Source organism: Coenobita brevimanus, chromosome 46, assembly GCF_032717465.1.
Source record: "Coenobita brevimanus isolate Jiangsu-jjx chromosome 46, ASM3271746v2, whole genome shotgun sequence".
Taxonomy (NCBI): Eukaryota; Metazoa; Arthropoda; class Malacostraca; order Decapoda; family Coenobitidae; genus Coenobita; species Coenobita brevimanus.
In genome coordinates, this window is record NC_136999.1 from 48,122,795 (window position 1) to 48,143,008 (window position 20,214).

The window sequence follows — 20,214 nt, forward strand, 5'->3', positions numbered from 1 at the left end:
GACAAATAAAAATAGTCCCATACTATTCTTTACCTCTCCTGTCATTGCATGACAAATGGGAACGAAGATCATCTACTTACAAACTATGCACGTATAACAACCGCTCGTCCACAAGTCTAATATATATATAACTAATATATAAAACATCACTACAAAGGAGTTACAAAGTCACTCAAGACATTTGGTGGCAGCGAACGTATACGAGCCTCGTCTACGAATCAACAGTGAATTCCTACAAAATATCAAGATTGAAAACAAAAAATACCTCTCACAACCAACAACTCACAACCAGCTCCTGAAAGTATTCTCTCCAACCATCCCCCTCCGTCTCCCCGATCATCACGCTGATGTAGAGGTGAAGAGGTCACAGGACGCCTTGCAAGTAGTTTAACAAAGTACTGAAACAAACAATCTTGCAATTTCTATGATGAACCAACGAACTACAACCATCTACAATCAACTACAAGTAACAACTCCACGAGTCGTCTGTATAATCTACACGCACCTACAAGTAACGACAGTCTTCATCCCACAACGAGTAAATCACAAGAAAAAAGGACCGCGAATGCATCAAGAAAGAAAAACAAAACAAACAAACGAAGAGTGAGACACGACTCACAACTCACAACCACCAGACCTCACCCTCCTTTCTTTCCTACCTCCACCCAACCTCCACCGCTGACGCAGGAGTGAAGAGGTCAAGACGACGAAGCAAATACCAAGTCCATATTCACAACTCATCCTACCCACTCATCTTCACTCAAGTTACTCATCGCTACTCATTTATTCACCACAGCTACCAGTGTAGGAAGTCGACGTCACCATACGTGTGCTGAGACGACGACAAGCCGTGTGTCTGACACCCCACAACACGTCAATCAACCCGTGAAGAACAACGCTATCACCACGTGCAACACCACTCACACCATTTCCACCACGGTAAAAATTACTGAGTTACATAGTTACTCCATTTATACGATACACAGTGATAGACATAAAAATGCTGCACAAATATATAAAACTTTCTGTATAATTACAACTTACATACACATACTTACGTCTGTTATCTGCATAACTCAAACACTAAATAATCACCAACAATAAATATTCTACACTGTATATATTCATTCATTTATTATAGCAATTATTTATTACCAACGAGTGTTACCATTTATTCCTACATAAAATACGTGTTTCATACATACAGCTGTACATTATTACATCTACAAAGTGATAAAGAAAATATACCATCACAGTTACTCAGTGAGCAATTAAAAGAACTGTATTAAACATTTATTAATTAAAGCTACCTAGTGGAAACAGATAAATTAAGTTACAAGGAAAATCATGAAAAAAAATGGCCAACACAAATGACGTTAGCAAGAATGACCATCTTCAACACAATCGTGAAGACAATGATTTCCACACAGTGCTGACACATATATTGCCCACGATAGGTACAAGTGAAGAACAAGTCAGTATATATAGTTCATACTGTATATAGTGTATATATATTTTTTATATAAAATAAAATATGGGACTATATAATATCATTTTCGGTAATATCTGTGCAATATAAACTAAACCTTAAAAAAGGGTCCCAAGGGAATTAGCCAGTAATTATGCAACCATGAACAACACAGAAAAAGCGTACACAAGCGAAGAAAAACAAACTATAGAAAATCAATACATACAAAAAAAAAAAAGAAAAAAGAAATAGAGTACGATCACATAAACAAATGAAAATAAGTGTAAGTGTTACTACAAATGCCAAAATACCACATAAACTATAAACAAAAAAGCAAATTGTTGTCTCCACAAGCTAGTGGCATGGCACATCATATCATCGGCCGCAGCATGACCGGATTCAATGTCAGGACTGCAATTATTACAATTATGTAACTACAAACAATATGTAACAATTATGTAACAGTTGCATTAACAAGATGTAACTTTTATGTAACTTTAACTACAATTATGTAACTACAAACAATATGTAACAATTATGTAACAGTTGCATTAACATGATGTAACTTTTATGTAACTTTAAGTACAATTATGTAACTACAAACAATATGTAACAATTATGTAACAGTTGCATTAACAAGATGTAACTTTTATGTAACTTTAACTACAATTATGTAGCTACAAACAATATGTGACAAGTATGTAACAGTTGCATTAACAAGACGTAACTTTTATGTGACCTTAACTACAATTATAAGGTCAACACAATCATGTAACAGTTGCATTAACAAAATGTAACTACAATTATAAGGCCAACACAATTATGCATTACCACAATATTATGTAACAATTCATAAAATGTTACAATTATATATTACTACAATGTTACTACAATGTAACAATTACAATACAATTATGTAACAATTCACAATGTTACAATTATGTATTACCATAATGTTACTACAATATTATAAGTCATACAATTATACCACAATTCTGTATTACCAGTATCATCATACAAGTTAGGTGAAATATTAGACATTACTAAAGGGATAATTCAATATGTAATGTAATAACCTAGCAGTATTACCATTGCACAATTATATGCGTATGTCTGTTATACATACACATATTACAAAATGTCATACAACAACCATTGCATTTGTTCAATTATGTATACAACTTGTTTAAAATGTAATATTACTTGATCATTGCAATTTACTATGAATATTATATGTATACAATATTATAATGAATATTATGTACTAATACATTAGCATATGTCAATGATAATTGCTGTCGGAGGACCTTCAGCGGTGCGGCCGAGCAATGTCAGGTCTCCATAATATAATTACAAATCATAATAGATAAATAGATAAATAGATTGATAGAGAGACAGACAGAAGCAGGAAGTCAGATGATGAGAAGGTATTGTGTCTGCGAGAATCGAGCAATGCTAAACATGCTTACACACTCTTAACTCAAGGAATGCTTTATAGGCACATGACAGCGCCTAGTGACATACACACATACTCACACACAGGTGTCTGGAACTTTCCAACCACAGTGTAACACACGTGACACGACCCCTGTTTCATCAGAATTTAGGAAAGAGAGCTCAGAAGGAGACAGGCCATAGAATCGACAGGTAGTAGGGAGAACGAGCTTAGCAACATGGAAGAGAGAGAGAGAGAGAGAGAGAGAGAGAGAGAGAGACAGGAGGTAGCTCACGGGACTCTACTTAACTTCACTCGTGTGTGAGAGACTTTGTTAATATTTCCAAGACAAATAAAAATAGTCCCATACTATTCTTTACCTCTCCTGTCATTGCATGACAAATGGGAACGAAGATCATCTACTTACAAACTACTCACGTATAACAACCGCTCATCGACAAGTCTTATATATATATATATATATATATATATATATATATATAACTAATATATAAAACATCACTACAAAGGAGTTACAAAGTCATTCAAGACATTCTTGCCTAGTAAATATAAGATCTAGCAATGAGGGTACATCGAGTCCTCTTTTTCTGGTGCTTTCCCTTACATGTTGCGTCAGGAGAAACTCCTGCACGAGATCCAGGAGCTTTTGGCCCCAACACCTTTCTTGGCTTATTATATCTAGAGAATCACAATTTATAATTGTATTAAAATCTCCAGTTAGTATAATTTATTCCGATTTCCCTTCCATTCTATGTTGTAATGCTCTTAAACTTTGAATTGTACTCTCTGCCAGATCCTCATATTCCCATGTGTTTGATCTTGGTGGCATGTAGAAATTTGCTACAATTACTTTCCCTTCAGATGTATTGATCTCTACTGCAATCAGTTCTACTTGTAAGGGTATATCTAGGTGTATTTCTTTGAGTTTTAGATTTTTCTTTGATAATATAATTCCTCCTCCTTTTTTTAAGTTCCTATTTCTTCTGCATCTGTATTCCTCTAAGTTTACGATGTCATTTGATATCCTTGGTGTTATTTTTGTTTCAGTTAGGCATATAATATGTGGTTCATTTTCTCTGATATAATCATTCATCTCTAATAATTTAGATACTATTCCATCTACATTTGAGTACATGAACATAATCATCTTCTTTACATACTTGTCATGACTTGGCAAGTTGTGTGTGTGTGTGTGTGTGTGTGTGTGTGTCTTTGTGTGTGTGTGTGTGTGTGTGTGTGTGTGTGTGTGTGTGTGTGTGTCTTTGTGTGTTTGTGTGTGTGTGTGTGTGTGTGTGTGTGTGTGTGTTTGTGTGTGTGTGTGTGTGTGTGTGTGTGTGTGTGTGTGTGTGTCTTTGTGTGTGTGTGTGTGTGTGTGTGTGTCTTTGTGTGTGTGTGTGTGTTCTTACCTAATTGTTCTTACCTAATTGTATCTTTACAGGAATGAGTCAAGCTCGTACTGTCCCGTGTCTTAAACCATATTTATCGAACATATCCTTAAATTTGTGAATTGTTTTGGCACACACTATTTCATTCGGCAGTGCATTCCATTGATCAATTGCTCTTTTTGGGAAACTCAATTTCCTTACGTCTTTATCACCTCTCTTCTTATGCAGTTTTTTGCAGTGTCCTCTTCCTGATGCTTCTCCATATGTTAAGTAATCATTTATGTCTATTTTCTCCTTCCCTGATATGCTCTTATATATTATCATATCACATCTTTTCCTTCTCTCCTGCAGTGTTGGTAGATTCAGTTTATTTAGTCTTTCTTCGTAGCTTAGGTCCCTTAAGCTTGGTACCCATCTTGTAGCGGCCCTTTGAACTTTTTCAATCTTGTCTATGTGTTTTTTGAGATGAGGACTCCAGACTATTGATGCATATTCCAGGGTTGGTCTAATGAATGATGTTATTATCCTTCTTAGCATGTCTTCATTTATGTATGTGAATGCTATTCTCATATTTGCAAGCAGTGTATACATGTTCCGTACCTTCTCGCTGATGTGGTCAGCCGGAGATAGTCTGTTATTGATAATCACACCTAGGTCTTTCTCTCTTTCTGATGTGTATAGGATTTTATTTCCTAACTTATAATCCCAATCAGGTCTTTTTCCACTTTTACCAAACTTGATTACACTTGTCCACATTGAATTCCATTTGCCATGTACTACTCCATTCATGAAGTTTATTTAATTCTTCTTGTAGCTCTTTACAAGAGTCTGTGTTAGTAATTCTCCTTTGTATTTTTGCATCATCTGCAAACATATTCAGATAGCTCTCATTTCCAGTGTTACTGTTTATGTCATTTATATACACTAAGAACATGATTGGTGCCAGCACTAAGCCCTGTGGTACTCCACTAGTCACTTCTTTCCATGATGAGTAGTTTCCTCTTAGTACTGTTCTCATTTCTCTTTTTATAAGAAAGTCTTGCATCCAACAAAACAGTTTGCCTCCAATTCCTCCTTGATGGTACAGTTTCCATAAAAGTCTTTGGCGTGGTACTGAGTCAAAAGCTTTCTTGAAATCTAAATAGATACTGTCCACCCATCCTTCTCTTTCCTGTATTGTGTTTGTTACTCTGTCATAGTAGCTCAACAGATTAGTAACACATGATTTTCCTTTTCTGAAACCAAACTGTCTTTCTGTTATCATACTGTGTTCTTCTAGATGATTTACCCAAGCTTTTCTTACAAGCCTTTCTAATACCTTGCTTACAACACTGGTCATTGATACTGGTCGGTAGTTGAGTGGATTTTCTCTATTTCCTTTCTTGATTAAGAGGACAATATTTGCTTTTTTCCAAATATCAGGTAGTTTACCTTGACTCAAAGATTTCTTGAAAATTAAAAATAATGGTTTACTTAACTCCTTTGCACATTCTCGTAGTACCCAACATGAAATTTCATCATCGGACCACTTGCTTTTCCTCTGTCTAATCTACTTAACTCCTCCTGTATTACTTTTTCTGCTATTTGTATATCTGGTAGTATGTGTGGACATGCATGTTCCACATAGTCCCTCTCAATTTTTTTTTTCTTCTGTAAAAACTAACTGGAAATTCTTATTTAGTGCTTCACAAATCTCTCTCTCTTGTGTATAAGTGATTCCCTCGTCCGTTATGGATTGTATTATATCTTTTACTTTGGTTTTGCTTCTGATGTAGCTGTAAAACAGCTTTGATCACTACTTTTATTTATTATATCCTCCTCAAACTGTTTTTGGGCTTCCCTCCTTATTCTTGTATAATCGTTTCTTGCCTGTTTGTAATTATTATATGCCCTTTCACTATTGTGTCTTCTGTATTTATTCCACAACAAATCTCTTCTTTCTTTTGATTTTTTACATTCTGTATTGAACCATTTCTGTATTTTCTTACCTGCTTTTTTGTGCTGTGGGATGTACTTCTGGATTCTTATTTTATAATATTCACAGAACTTTTTATATACAGCATTTAAATCTTGTCCTCTAAGCTCATTTTCCCAATCAACTTCTAATAAATACTTCTTTAGGTCTTGATAATTTCCCTTTTTATAGTTTAGGCTCTTTTTGTAACTGTCATTGCCGTTAACTATGTCATATGCTATCCTGAAGTTGTAATTTAGTACTGCATGATCGCTTTTGCCGAGTCGAGGGTGTGTGTGTGTGTGTGTGTGTGTGTGTGTGTGTGTTCTTACCTATTTCTTTTTACCTAATTTTATCTACAGGAATGAGTCAAGCTCGTACTCTCCCATGGCTTAAACCATTTTTATCGTACATATCTTTAAATTTATGATTTTTTTTGGCACACATTATTTCGTTCGGTAGTGCATTCCACTGATCAGTTGCCCTATTTGGGAAACTAAATTTCCTTACGTCTTTGGCGCCTCTCTTTTTATGCAGTTGTTTGCAGTGTCCTCTTGCTGATGCATCCCCGTAGGTTATGTAATCATTTAAGTCTTCTTTCTCCTCCCCTGATATGCATTTATATAGTATAAACATGTCTACTCTTTTCCTTCTCTCCTGTAATGTAGGTAAATTCAGTTTTTCTAGTCTTTCTTAGTAGCTTAGATCCCTTATGCTTGGTACCTATCTTGTAGCGGCCCTTTGAACTTCTTCAGTCTTAGCTATGTGTTTTTTGAGAGATATACTCTAGTTTTCGTTTATGTATGTGAATGCTATTCTCATATTTGCATGCAGTGAATACATGTTCCGTACCTTCTCACTGATGTGGTCAGACGAAGATAGTCTGTTACTGATAATTACACCTACGTCCTTCTCTCTTTCTGATGTGTGTAGGGTTTTACTACCTAACTTATAGTCCCAATCAGGTCTTTTTTCACTTTTACCAAACTTGATAACATGACACTTGTCCTCAATGAATTCCATTTGCCATGTATTGCTCCATTCATGAAGTTTATTTAATTCTTGTAGCTTTTTTTTTTTTTCAAGTTCCTATCTCTTCTCCATGTATTGTATTTCTCTAAGTTTAGCATGTTATTTGATATCCTTAGTGTTAATTTTGTTTTAGTTTGGCATATTACTTGTGGTTCTTTTTCTCTGATGTAATCAGTCATCTCTAATAATTTGATACCATTCCATCTACATTTGAGTACAATAACTTATTCATCTTGTTTACATGCTTGTCATGACTTGGGTCTACTACCTTCCTCCTTTTTATTCCCTCCTGGTTATATACTACTTTCGAACCAGCGATCCAATTACTTTGTAAAAAAATGTATTCTTCTCCTCCTCTGATCTTCCCTCGTCCTTTGTTTTTGCTTCCTCCCAGTTCTCTTTTAGTAATTCCAGTTCTTCTAGGGTTAGACCCCTTTTTCTCGATACATTTTTGAATTTCTCTTTTTCCATGAGTTTCTTTGCATTTTTTAGTATCTCCTTCATAGTGTTTACACTCTGGAAGGTTACCTTTAGAGGCCTTGACTTATTTCTCTTATCTTTCCCTATCCTTTTCTGTTTCTCTATGTCTTTATTACAGATTTCCTCTGGTACTTTCATCAATATGCTCACTACATTTGTCATCTCCGTTTTGTCTCTGGAGATCTTGTTTTTTTTTTGTGTGTTTTTTTTATTCCTCTTCTGTACCAATGATTACTATAGATATGTTGATATCTGCTGAATCTCTGACCAATTTAGGATTGTTTTGGATTATTTTTTTCACTTCATTTTTAACGTTTTTCTCTTCAACCCTTGTTTCTAAGTCTTTCTTTATTTTCACCACTTCAGCATAAGTGGTTTCCACATCATTTCTGTAGCTTTGCATCGCTTCATTCACCTGTGTTATCTTTTCCTCAATATCACTGCTCTGATCTATCAGAATGCTTACTTGCCTAATTGTCTCTGTATCATTTTTGAACTCTTCCATGATACTCTTGTGGTTGACTACTGTACTTGTCATTTCACTCGTTTTCCTTCTAAGTGAACCCACCTCTACTGTCAGCTCGGCTATTGTTGTGTCTTTCTTGTTGACTTCCTCTCCTAATTTTTCTATTTCATCCTTCTGAATGTGCAACTGTTTCTTAATTTCATCCATTTCGTTCTGAAATGCCATCTCTCCAATCTGTTTACCTGTTCTACCAACTTATTGTATGTTTCCATTTCAACCAGTTCCTCATAGAAATCACCATCTCTGTGTGTGTGTGTGTGTGTGTGTGTGTGTGTGTGTGTGTGTGTGTGTGTGTGTGTGTGTGTGTGTGTGTCTGTGTGTGTGTGTGTGTGTGTGTGTGTGTGTGTGTGGTGTGTAGAACACTGTGTGTGTGTGTGTGTGTGGTGTGTAGAACACTGTGTGTGTGTGTGTGTGTGGTGTGTAGAGCACTGTGTGTGTGTGTGTGTGTGGTGTGTAGAGCACTGTGTGTGTGGTGTGTAGAGCACTGTGTGTGTGTGTGTGTGTGTGTGTGTGTGTGTGTGTGGTGTGTAGAGCACTGTGTGTGTGTGTGTGTGTGTGTGTGTGTGTGTGGTGTGTAGAGCACTGTGTGTGTGTGTGTGTGTGTGTGTGTGTGTGGTGTGTAGAGCACTGTGTGTGTGTGTGTGTGTGTGTGGTGTGTAGAGCACTGTGTGTGTGTGTGTGTGTGTGTGGTGTGTAGAGCACTGTGTGTGTCTGTGTGTGTGTTCTTACCTAATTGTTCTTACCTAATTGTATCTTTACAGGAATGAGTCAAGCTCGTACTGTCCCGTGTCTTAAACCATATTTATCGTACATATCCTTAAATTTGTGAATTGTTTTGGCACAGACTATTTCATTCGGTAGTGCATTCCATTGATCAATTGCTCTGTTTGGGAAACTCAATTTCCTTACGTCTTTATCACCTCTCTTCTTATGCAGTTTTTTTGCAGTGTCCTCTTGCTGACGCTTCCCCATATGTTAAGTAATCATTTATGTCTATTTTCTCCTTCCCTGATATGCATTTATATAGCATTATCATGTCACATCTTTTCCTTCTCTCCTGTAGTGTTGGTAGATTCAGTTTATTTAGTCTTTCTTTGTAGCTTAGGTCCCTTAAGCTTGGTATCCATCTTGTAGCGGTCCTTTGAACTTTTTCAATCTTGTCTATGTGTTTTTTGAGATGAGGACTCCAGACTACTGATGCATACTCCAGGGTTGGTCTAATGAATGATGTTATAATCCTTCTTAGCATGTCTTCATTTATGTATGTGAATGCTATTCTCATATTTGCAAGCAGTGTATACATGTTCCGTACCTTCTCACTGATGTGGTCAGCCGGAGATAGTCTGTTATTGATAATCACACCTAGGTCCTTCTCTCTTTCTGTGTGTAGGGTTTTATTTCCTAATGTATAATCCCAATCAGGTCTTTTTCCACTTTTACCAAACTTGATTACATGACACTTCTCCACACTGAATTCCATTTACCATGTATTACTCCATTCATGGAGTTTAATTCTTCTTGTAGCTCTTTACAATAGTCTGTGTTAGTAATTCTCCTTTGTATTTTTGCATCATCTGCAAACATATTCAGATAACTTTCATTTCCGGTGTTACTGTTTATATCATTTATATACACTAAAAACATGATTGGTGCCAGCACTGAACCCCGTGATACTCCACTAGTCACTTCTTTCCATGATGAGTAGTTTCCCCTTAGTACTGTTCTCATTTCTCTTTTTATGAGAAAATCTTGCATCCAACAAAACAGTTTGCCTCCAATTCCTCCTTGATGGTACAGTTTCCATAAAAGTCTTTGGTGTGGTGCTGTGTCAAATGCTTTCTTGAAATCTAAATAGATACTGTCCACCCATCCTTCTCTTTCCTGTATTGTGTTTCTTACTCTGTCATAGTAGCTCAACAGATTTGTAACACATGATTTTCCTTTTCTGAAACCAAACTGTCTTTCTGTTATCATACTGTGTTCTTCTAGATGATTTACCCAAGTTTTTCTTATAAGCTTTTCTAATACCTTGCTTACAACACTGGTCAGTGATACTGGTCGGTAGTTGAGGGGATTTTGTCTATTTCCTTTCTTGAATAAGGGGACAATATTTGCTTTTTTCCAAATATCAGGTAGTTTACCTTGACGCAAGGATTTCTTGAAAATTAAAAATAATGGTTTACTTAACTCCTTTGCACATTCTCGTAGTACCCAACATGAAATTTCATCAAGACCACTTGCTTTTCCTCTGTTTAATTTACTTAACTCCTCCTGTATTACTTTTTCTGATATTTGTATATCTGGTAGTATGTGTGGACATGCATGTTCCACATAGTCCCTCTCAAAATTTTTTTCTTCTGTAAAAACTAATTGGAAATTCTTATTTAGTGCTTCACAAATATCTTTCTCTTGTGTATAGGTGATTCCCTCGTCCGTAATGGATTGTATTATATCTTTTACTTTGGTTTTGCTTCTGATGTAGCTGTAAAATAGCTTTGGTTGATCACTACTTTTATTTATTATATCCTCCTCAAACTGTTTTTGGGCTTCCCTCCTTGTTCTTGTATAATCGTTTCTTGTCTGTTTGTAATTATTATACGCCCTTTCACTGTTGTGTCTTCTGTATCTATTCAACAACAAATCTCTTCTTTCTTGTGATTTTTTACATTCTGCATTGAACCATTTATGTATTTTCTTATCTGCTTCTTTGTGCTGTGGGATGTACTTCTGGATTCCTATTTCATAAAATTCACAGAATTTTTTATATAAAGCATTTAAATCTTGACCTCTAAGCTCATTTTCCCAATGAACTTCTAAGAAATACTTCTTTAGGTCTTGATAATTTCCCTTTTTATAGTTTAGGCTCTTTTTGTAATTTTCATTGCCGTTAACTATGTCATATGCTATCCTGAAGTTGTAATTTAGTACTGCATGATCGCTTTTGCCGAGTGGAGAGTGATATATTAAACTGTCAATATCATTTTCTTGACTAGTAAGTATTAGATCTAGCATTGAAGGTACATCGAGTCCTCTTTTTCTGGTGGTTTCCCTCACATGTTGCGTTAGGAAAAACTCTTGCATGAGATCCAGGAGCTTTTGGTCCCAACAGCTTTCTTGGCTAATTATATCTAGAGTATTCCAATTTATATTTGTATTAAAATCTCCAGTTAGTATAATTCTTTCTGATTTCTCTTCCATCTTATGTAGTAATGATCTTAAACTCTGAATTGTACTCTCTGCCAAGTCCTCATATTCGTCTCTTTCCCATGTGTTTGATCTGGGTGGCATGTACAAATTGGCTACAATTACTTTCCCTTCAGATGTGTTGATCTCTACTGCAATCAAATGAGTACATCAACTTTATCATCTTGTTTATATACTTGTCTTGACATGGTTCTACTACCTTCCTCCTTTTTATTCCCTCCTGTTTGTGTACCACTTTCGTACCCGCAATCCTATTACTTTGTAAAAAATATGTGTTCTTCTCTTCTTCTGATCTTCCCTCATATTTTGTTTTTGCTTCCTCCCTCTTCTTTTTCAGTAATTCCAGTTCCTCTTGTGTTAGGCATCTTTTTATCTATACATTTTTTGAACTCCTCTTTTCCATAAGATTCTTTGCATTTTTTAGTATCTCCTCCACAGTGTTTACACTCTGGAAAGTTACCTTTAGAGGTCTTGTCTTGCTTTTCTCGTATTTCCCTAACCTTTTGTGTTCCTCTATATCTTTACTACAGAATTCCTCCGTTACTTCTTTCAGTAAGCTCATTACATTTGCCATCTCCTTTTTGTCTCTTGTGATCTTGTTTTTTACTTCTTCCTCTTCTATACCAGTGCTTACTATAGATCTGTTGGTATCTACTGAATCTCTGACTAACTTTGGATTGTTTTGGATTATTCTTTTCACTTCCTTTTTAATGCTTTTTTCCTCTACCCTTGTTTCTAAGTCTTTCTTTACTTTCACCATACGTGGTTTCCACATCATTTTTGTAGCTTTGCACAGCTTCATTCACCTGTGTTATCTTCTCAGTATCACTGCTCTGGTCTGTTAGACTGCTTACTTGCCTAATTGTCTCTGTATCATTTTTGAACTTTTCCATAATACTTTAATGATTGACTACTGTACTTGCCATTTCACTCATTTTCTTCCTAAGTATACTCAATTCCACTGTTAGTTCACTGATGGTTGTGTCTTTCTTGTTGGCCTCCCTTCCTAGTTTTTCTATTTCTTCCTTTTGCAAGTGCATCTGCTTCTTTATTTCATCAATTTCATTTTTGAAAGCCAGCTCCAGTTTGTGAACACGTTCAACGAGTCTATTGTGAGGCTCCACTTCAACCAGTTCTTGGTAGAAATCATCATCTTGCTTTGTACCTTTATCCCTTTTCTTTTCCAAATTTGCTTTACTAAAGTATGTGTCCATTTTGCAATACTAAAAGCACAGTGTACTTACTGTACATTCCCTGGGGCAGTTGTAGTCTAAACAAACCTCAGCTGACAGCGCATTCTTTCGCCACTCAGTTCTCTTTTCTGTTTGAACAAGTTTTGTTTAAACTTCTTTTTTTTTTTTTTAATAATAAAAAATCATTTAGTCTAACCTGGTACAGACCTTGACTCATATAAAGATACTAATTTAGGTAATGCCACTGACCGTGCTGGCTCGGTAAGGAGCACTGTAGTCGAACGTCTGCACTCCTTGGTGTCTCCCGTGTGTGTGTGTGTGTGTGTGTGTGTGTGTGTGTGTGTGAGAGAGAGAGAGAGAGAGAGAGAGAGAGAGGAAAGTGTGTGTGTGTGTGTGTGTGTGAAAGAGAGAGAGAGAGAGAGAGAGAGAGAGAGAGAGAGAGAGAGAAAGTGTGTGTGTGTGTGTGTGTGTGTATGTGTGTGAAAGAGAGAGAGAGAGAGAGAGAGAGAGAGAGAGAGAGTGTGTGTGTGTGTGTGTGTGTGTGTGTGTGTGTGTGAAAATTAAAGTCGAGCAGAAGGGGATTGTGAAGTTGAGACCACGCACACATAAAAACAATGTTGTCAAGCTGAATCACATGCTCATTACTTTTACAACAGCAAAAGACAGGTAAAAAAAAAAAAAAAAATCTGAATTGCCCTACGATTCGTGGCACTGCATAGGTTACGGATATTTTTAGAAACTGGACATAAATCTTCCATTAGCTGTTGATTTAGCATCTCAGTTTACACAATGTTCTAGGGATAATCCATAAGCCAAGTGCAGTACTGGGGACAAAAGTTAAAGAGAAAAGTATTACAAGATCGTGGACAGACCGACTATGTTTTGCACTGTCAGTCACTTTCGATAGTGGACTACATTAAGGCTGCAAATCAATATCACAAGCCTTTAAAATTGCCAGCCCTCGAACAAACACCCGGATACAGTCAAGGTATGGCTATCAGTATTGCTCATTAAATCTATGTGATCAGAGGACTAACACGGACAAGAGAATTATTTTGTATCGAATGGCCACCACAGCCCACCCGAGAACAAGCTGTCTCCTCTCGGCCCTGTCAACCCTTACCTATCGTCGAGGCACTGGATGTCTGGACGTGTATTTATATACCTAGGCTGCTTCCACCAAGGAAAGGGGGGTAGCCGAGACAGGACGACACACTTCCAATTTACTCATCCACACACACACATTTATTCGTATCTTAGCCCCAAGGGGAGATTGTGTTTCCCCTGTGGCAGGGGGAACACAGTCTGGCCGTGCTATGTGGTGATACTACCACTCTGCATCCAGGTTGTGTTAGGAAGAATTCTGCCACCGTATTCCCAACGTATCGTAAAAGGCGACTAAAAGGGGCAGGGTGAGGGGACTAGGACCCCCCTCCTCTGTTTTTCAGTTCCTACAATGAGACAGGGCTTCAGGAAATGTAACTGCTATAATAATATCCAGCTCAATCCTGCATCATGTTTAAACATACTTGAGCTTTCATTCTCTTGGGATTTATCTTGGAAAGATCATATTATATCTCGTGTATAATTTGCTTCCAAGAGATTTGATGTGCTAAGCCGACTCTGCATCTTCATTACCCCTGCACAGTCGCTGACTTCATACACGGGTTATATTCGCCCCCGTGTAGAGTACAACTCTCATGTGTGTCGAGGCTTCCCACATACAGTTCTTCTCAACAAGGTGGAGTCAAAGCCTTTCGTTTCTTTAACTCTCCTTCTCATACTGACTCCCTGCAACTCTGTCTTTTCGCCACACTGTTGCATTTTTGTCTCTTGTCTATCGCTACTTCAATGGTAACTGCTCCTCTGAACTGTCTGCTTGCATCCCTCCACCACTCCGATGGGCATGTAACACCCATCCAGCAACAAACTTTCATCTCTTTTCTGTCAGACTGTCTAATGAAAGAGGTAACCATTACTCCCAGTCCTTTATGTATTCAGCAGGTCAAACCTGGAACTGTCTTCCTCTGTCTGTATTTCGTACTTCCTATGATCTCCAGCCTTTCAAACGCAGTGTGTTCAGGCATCTCGAAATGGACAGATCTTAAATTTGGCTCTCTGCTGTATTGTTTTTGTTTTTAATTGGAAGGAACAGTTTGCAGGCCCCTGGCCTTTGGTTCCTTCTTCCTTTCATAAAAAAAAGTACTTTTCGTGATATTGTTTTACCATGATTTTAAACAGTCGCCAGTAACCTGATGACAAATAGTGAAATGGGACGATTTTAAAAAGTATCTTGATGCAATTTCGCCACCCCCTTTGAAGTGTCACTTGGGGCAGTCACCCTGCTCGCCTGCTCCCCCCCACCCCACCCCACAATGTGACTAATTCCATCCTACTGAGAGGAGTTGTATGTGGCGAGCTCCCCCACACATGAGAAGTATACTCCACACGCACGGGCGAAAAAGTCCATTGAATGAAGTCATCAGTCTTGCAGAACAAAAGATAAGTCTGGAGACTGCTTAGTACATCCAAAGTCTTGGAAGTGGATTTTGTGACAGAGATATATCTGCCAAATGATTATGCAGGTGACTAAGGCCAGCTCTGCGTGAACAGAAGTCTAGCACATTGTAATGAGGCAGAAGCGGGCATGATCCGGATTTTCAATACATAATAGTTGTTGTGTGGGGAGCAGGGTGAATTCAAGGAGGGCAGAGGATGTATTGATAAGTTATTTCCACTAAGATTTCCGGTAGAGAAGTTTCTGCAGTTGAAGAAAGATGATTGTACTATTGTTGATCTATTTTTCAACAGCCATGTTGTCTTGTTCCTTGATTTTTTTTTTTAATGGAATATCATTAAATCCCCTCTCTGCTGTATTCTCAAATTTCTCCCTATCTTCTCAAGATTAAGACGGCCGGAAGTGGATGCAGTACTCTAAGTGTGGTCATACTGGAGATTTTCACAAGGTGAGGATGATATTTTCAGATAATTATAAATTCAAATGTTCTACCAGTGAATCCGATTAATTTAATAACTATCTTAATATATATATATATATATATATATATATATATATATATATATATATATATATATATATATATATATATATATATATATTCGGTATAAAATTGCTATTATAATTCCTAAGTCTTTTCAGGGGTGTACAATATTAGGTAATTGTTATTCACTGCAGAGCTTGAGAGAAAGTAGAGAGGAGGAAGGTTAAAGGGAGAAGTGGAGAGAAGGTGAAGGAAGAGGAAGAGAGGTGGAGAGTTGAGGGAGGAGGAGGTGGGAAAGGAGTTGAGGAAGGAGAGGTGGAGAGGAGGTGAGGAAGGAGAAATGGAGAGGAGGTGAGAGAGGAGGAAAAGTGGAGAGGAGGTGGGGAAATCATGGGATGTGTGAATGATGGGGATCACTGTGCAGTGACGAGTATGACATGGTCGGACGCTGATGGTAAGGGCACCACAAACATCGGTTAAGGAAGCTCTCTAACACTTTTCCTAAGCGATTTATTATACAGTATTTATTACACCATACTGTTCTCTTTCCTGTTACCTATATCCCTCCAATATCGCCAAACTCTGCAATGTACAAAATGATATTAACCAGCCATATCCAAAAATAAATCACTAAGGAAGAGGTGTCAGATAGCTTCCTTAAAGACGAGAATACGGACACTGGCCAGAAACAGGTGAGCCACATCATCACTGTCACTTGAGAATAGGTTGGAAACAAAAAGGACGGCGAGTAAGTAGGGAGTTGACAATATATATTACAGTTTGGGAATAGCTACAAGAACTGCCAGTGAATTCTAAAGATGCTAAAGGATTAATATTGTCTCCCGGGGAAAGGATCACATAGCCTAGCAGGGAATTCCATAACCTAAAATCAACGCATGAAACCAAAGCTGCAAAACACAGCAAGGAGCATTGAGGTTTTCGTCTTCTAAAATACTTGCGGCACGACAAGTAGCTATTGGTGTTTATTGCCTAGATGCCCTCTAACTTCCTAGAGCCATGGCGAATTCTAAGTAAATAAAATTGAGAGGAAAAGAAGCTAAAACTTTATTGCTAACCTATACTCAAAACTTGCAAGTAATTTGTCATGAAGTAAAATAGGAATGAAACACTTTTTTTTCAGGTAGTTCTATTTTCCATCATCTGTGATTCATTTTTGTCAGCTGTTCACTTCATGGGTCCTAGAGCTTCCATATCAATGCATCCTCTTGTTCTTATAGGCCTCATCCTGCCTTCAATCTAACTCAAGTAACTCAACAAACGGCACAAATACTTCGTACTCTCTGTCGATGTAAGCTTATTTACAGTATTTCCTACACTTGATCACTGGGGCATATGCCACCAAACACCATAGCATAAGTGGAAACATCGAGAGTTTGTAGAGAAACCGGTGGTGACTGGATGCTATGGTGAGAGGGGAGGTGTTCACTGGGTGGTGTGGAGAGAGGGAAGGTGTTCACTGGTTGGTTTGGAGAGAGGCGAGGTTTTCACTGGCTGGTGTGATGAGATTAGTGTTCACTGGGTGGTGTGGTAATAGGGGAGGTGTTCACTGACTGGTGTGGTGAGATTAGTGTTCACTGGGTGGTGTGGTAATAGGGGAGGTGTTCACTGGCTGGTGAGGTGAGATTAGTGTTCACTGGGTGGTGTGGTATAGGGGAGGTGTTCACTGGCTAGTGGTGAAAGGAGAGGTGTACACTGGGTCGTGTGGTGAGAGGGGAGACGTTAACTGGCTGGGTGTGCTTATATAAGGGCGGCGGGAGGCGGGTCAGTACTTAGTACTCAGCTCCTGCTTCGGGCCGTGAGGGTCCCGCTCCGGCCTCACCTGCTCCCACACCTTCTCCGTGAGTCATGTGGCACCGTGTTACAACACACTTTGTTGTCAGTCATGTGGCACCGTGTTACAACACACTTTATTGTCAGTCATGAGGCACCCTGTTACTACACTATTGTTAGTCATCTGGCACTGTGCCATTGCGTACTTTGTTATCAATCTTTTGATGCCGTGTTTCTACATAGATTATTCTCAGTCATGTGGGACAGTGCTACTACACATTTTCTTGCCAGTTTTGTGGCAAGGTATCTCAACGTTGGGATCTAATTTTACAACAATACAATTGTGTTACATGCTATTTTACTGGTGATGTGCTATTTTCCTTTTCTTCCATCGAGGACAATAATTCTTACTCCCATTCCTCGTATCTGTATGGACAATTTATGAATCTGTATTTGGGTATTAAAGTATCTTAATCTTCTAGATGTAATTAAGAATAACAGAGGCAAAGTGCGTGAATATAAAAGTCTCTGTATCGCTTAATAATTGTGGAATGAAGAAATGCGCCTGTGTCACTTCAGTGAATGGCCTAGTTAATATTTTGCATATCTGTATCCTTCTGTGACACACTGGCAAAATGATTGACAAGGAACTCTGCAACAGTGAAAGGATCAGCCACAGTTCCTCCTGCTGCAGATAAAACAGGAGGGGAGGGAACAGTAAACATTCCTGAAACTTTCCTTACCGGGTTCCACACCAGAGTGACGGAAGTCATTGAACAGATGGAGGAAACGCAGCCCTTCCAGGATGAGTGCCTGGCCTCGTATGAGTTCGTGCCCTCTGATACGCCATCAAATACTGAGGATCCCCTCGGTGACAATGAAGTCGAGAGAAGGCGACTCGTTTGGCTTTCACTGCGAAATTGCACTCAGAGTTCAACCAAGGAACAGGACATTTAGGAAACTGACCCTTTCTTCTTGGAACAGATAAAAAGGCTGCGAGTGCAATACGTCCTTGAAAAATGACACTGCCTCAGTAAGATAGCCAAACTCATTGACAGAAAGGGAAGTGAAACTTAATTCCCTGAAACATGGCCAGTCAGCCTTTTCCAGAAGCCAGCGAGGAAGACATGGCTGAGGTCCATCTACACTAGCAGTTAAGAGTAATGGAAAATGGTCACTGCCATAAATCTCTGGCAACACATCCCTGTTAAAATCTAAAACAGCATCAGCTGAGCATAGGGACAAATAAACTTCAGTAAAAGTTCCTGTCTGGCTATGGAAATAAGTAATTTTATCGAAGAAGAAAATGCCCAGCTTATCATCTTCCACTAAAAAGGCCAGCATGACAACCCAGGAGTTGGCCTCACTGTTTCCCCATAGTGGATGGTGACCATTCATATCTCCTAGTAACAGAAAGGGAGAAGGAAGGCCACAAATAAGGCGTTCCAGAGCCGCCCTTTCAACAGTAGCACTAGGAGGAAGATAAAGACTGCAAAGTGTATACTGCGGATGTAAAAACATCCGTAGTGGAGATGTCCAGATGACTGTATGGAATATCCTGGTGAAGGAAGATAGCAGCACCTCCATGACGACCTTGGCCTGGCACAGGATCAGAATAAAATGCATGGTAGCCAGAAGGACTGGAAGGAACAGCATCATCTACCATGCTTTCCTGGATGCACATGCATAGAGGAGTAAATTGAGAAACAAGATGGCACAGTTCCTCATAGTTAGCACGTAAACCCCGACAATTCCACTGGGTGATACAACCCATAATGGAGGGATGATGATTAAGTGCGGAACTGTTCACTTGACAAGCAAGCATGTCTGGACTGATATTGATGAAAGCCATTTGGGGGAGCCTGCCCAGCACCAGAAACCTGCACCCTCTGTCAGACATCCGAAGGCAAATGTGAGGACAAGGAAGTAAGGTTTACAACTCTCTTTCTTGGAGTGGGCATTCCAGTTTGTTTGGAAGGTGGCTTGGGGTCCGTGTTTGGTGATGTACAATGGCCAGTGCCCCCACCAGAAGCCCCAGAAGTGGAAGTAGAGTTCACCGGACTTGAATCATTTGAGGAAGCCATCCTATGCTTCAGATCTGAAGCACCTACGAGCTGTCCAGCAACATCCCCAGGTGGGGACCGGACCAGAGGTGAACCATCAGCTTCAGCTGTCACCTGGCTAGATTCGTCAGCCTGCTGGGCAGAGGAAACAGGAAAGGTGTCAACACAAGGTTCGACAACAGAGACCTTTGGTGGCCAGTCTTAATACTCAGAGGACACTGACGAACAATGGTGACGTTTGCCAGGTACAGATGGAGCTTCGGGAATACTAGGTAAGACGGGACAAGAAGTCCGGTAATCGTGGACATCAGCCACCACCACGGAAGTGTGCAAGGCATTAGCCACCATAATGGGGGAGGAAACAGTCGAAGCAGTAGTTGGGCAAACATTATTCTCTCCAACAGTACTAACCATTGAGACAGCATCCTACAAATCACAAGTTGAAGGAGTGGGTACTGGAATGGGTTGAGGCTGCCTCTGAGATGCAGAGCCACATGCATCATCATCAACAGATTTAATAATATTCCCCTCCATATATCAACAACTATTCCTCATTCCCCCACCCCTCAACCCACCATGGAGTCCAACAACGGGAGGCCGTATGCCAGGGATAACACTGGTGACCCCAGATGTACCAAGAGAGTATCTGCGAGTAACCAC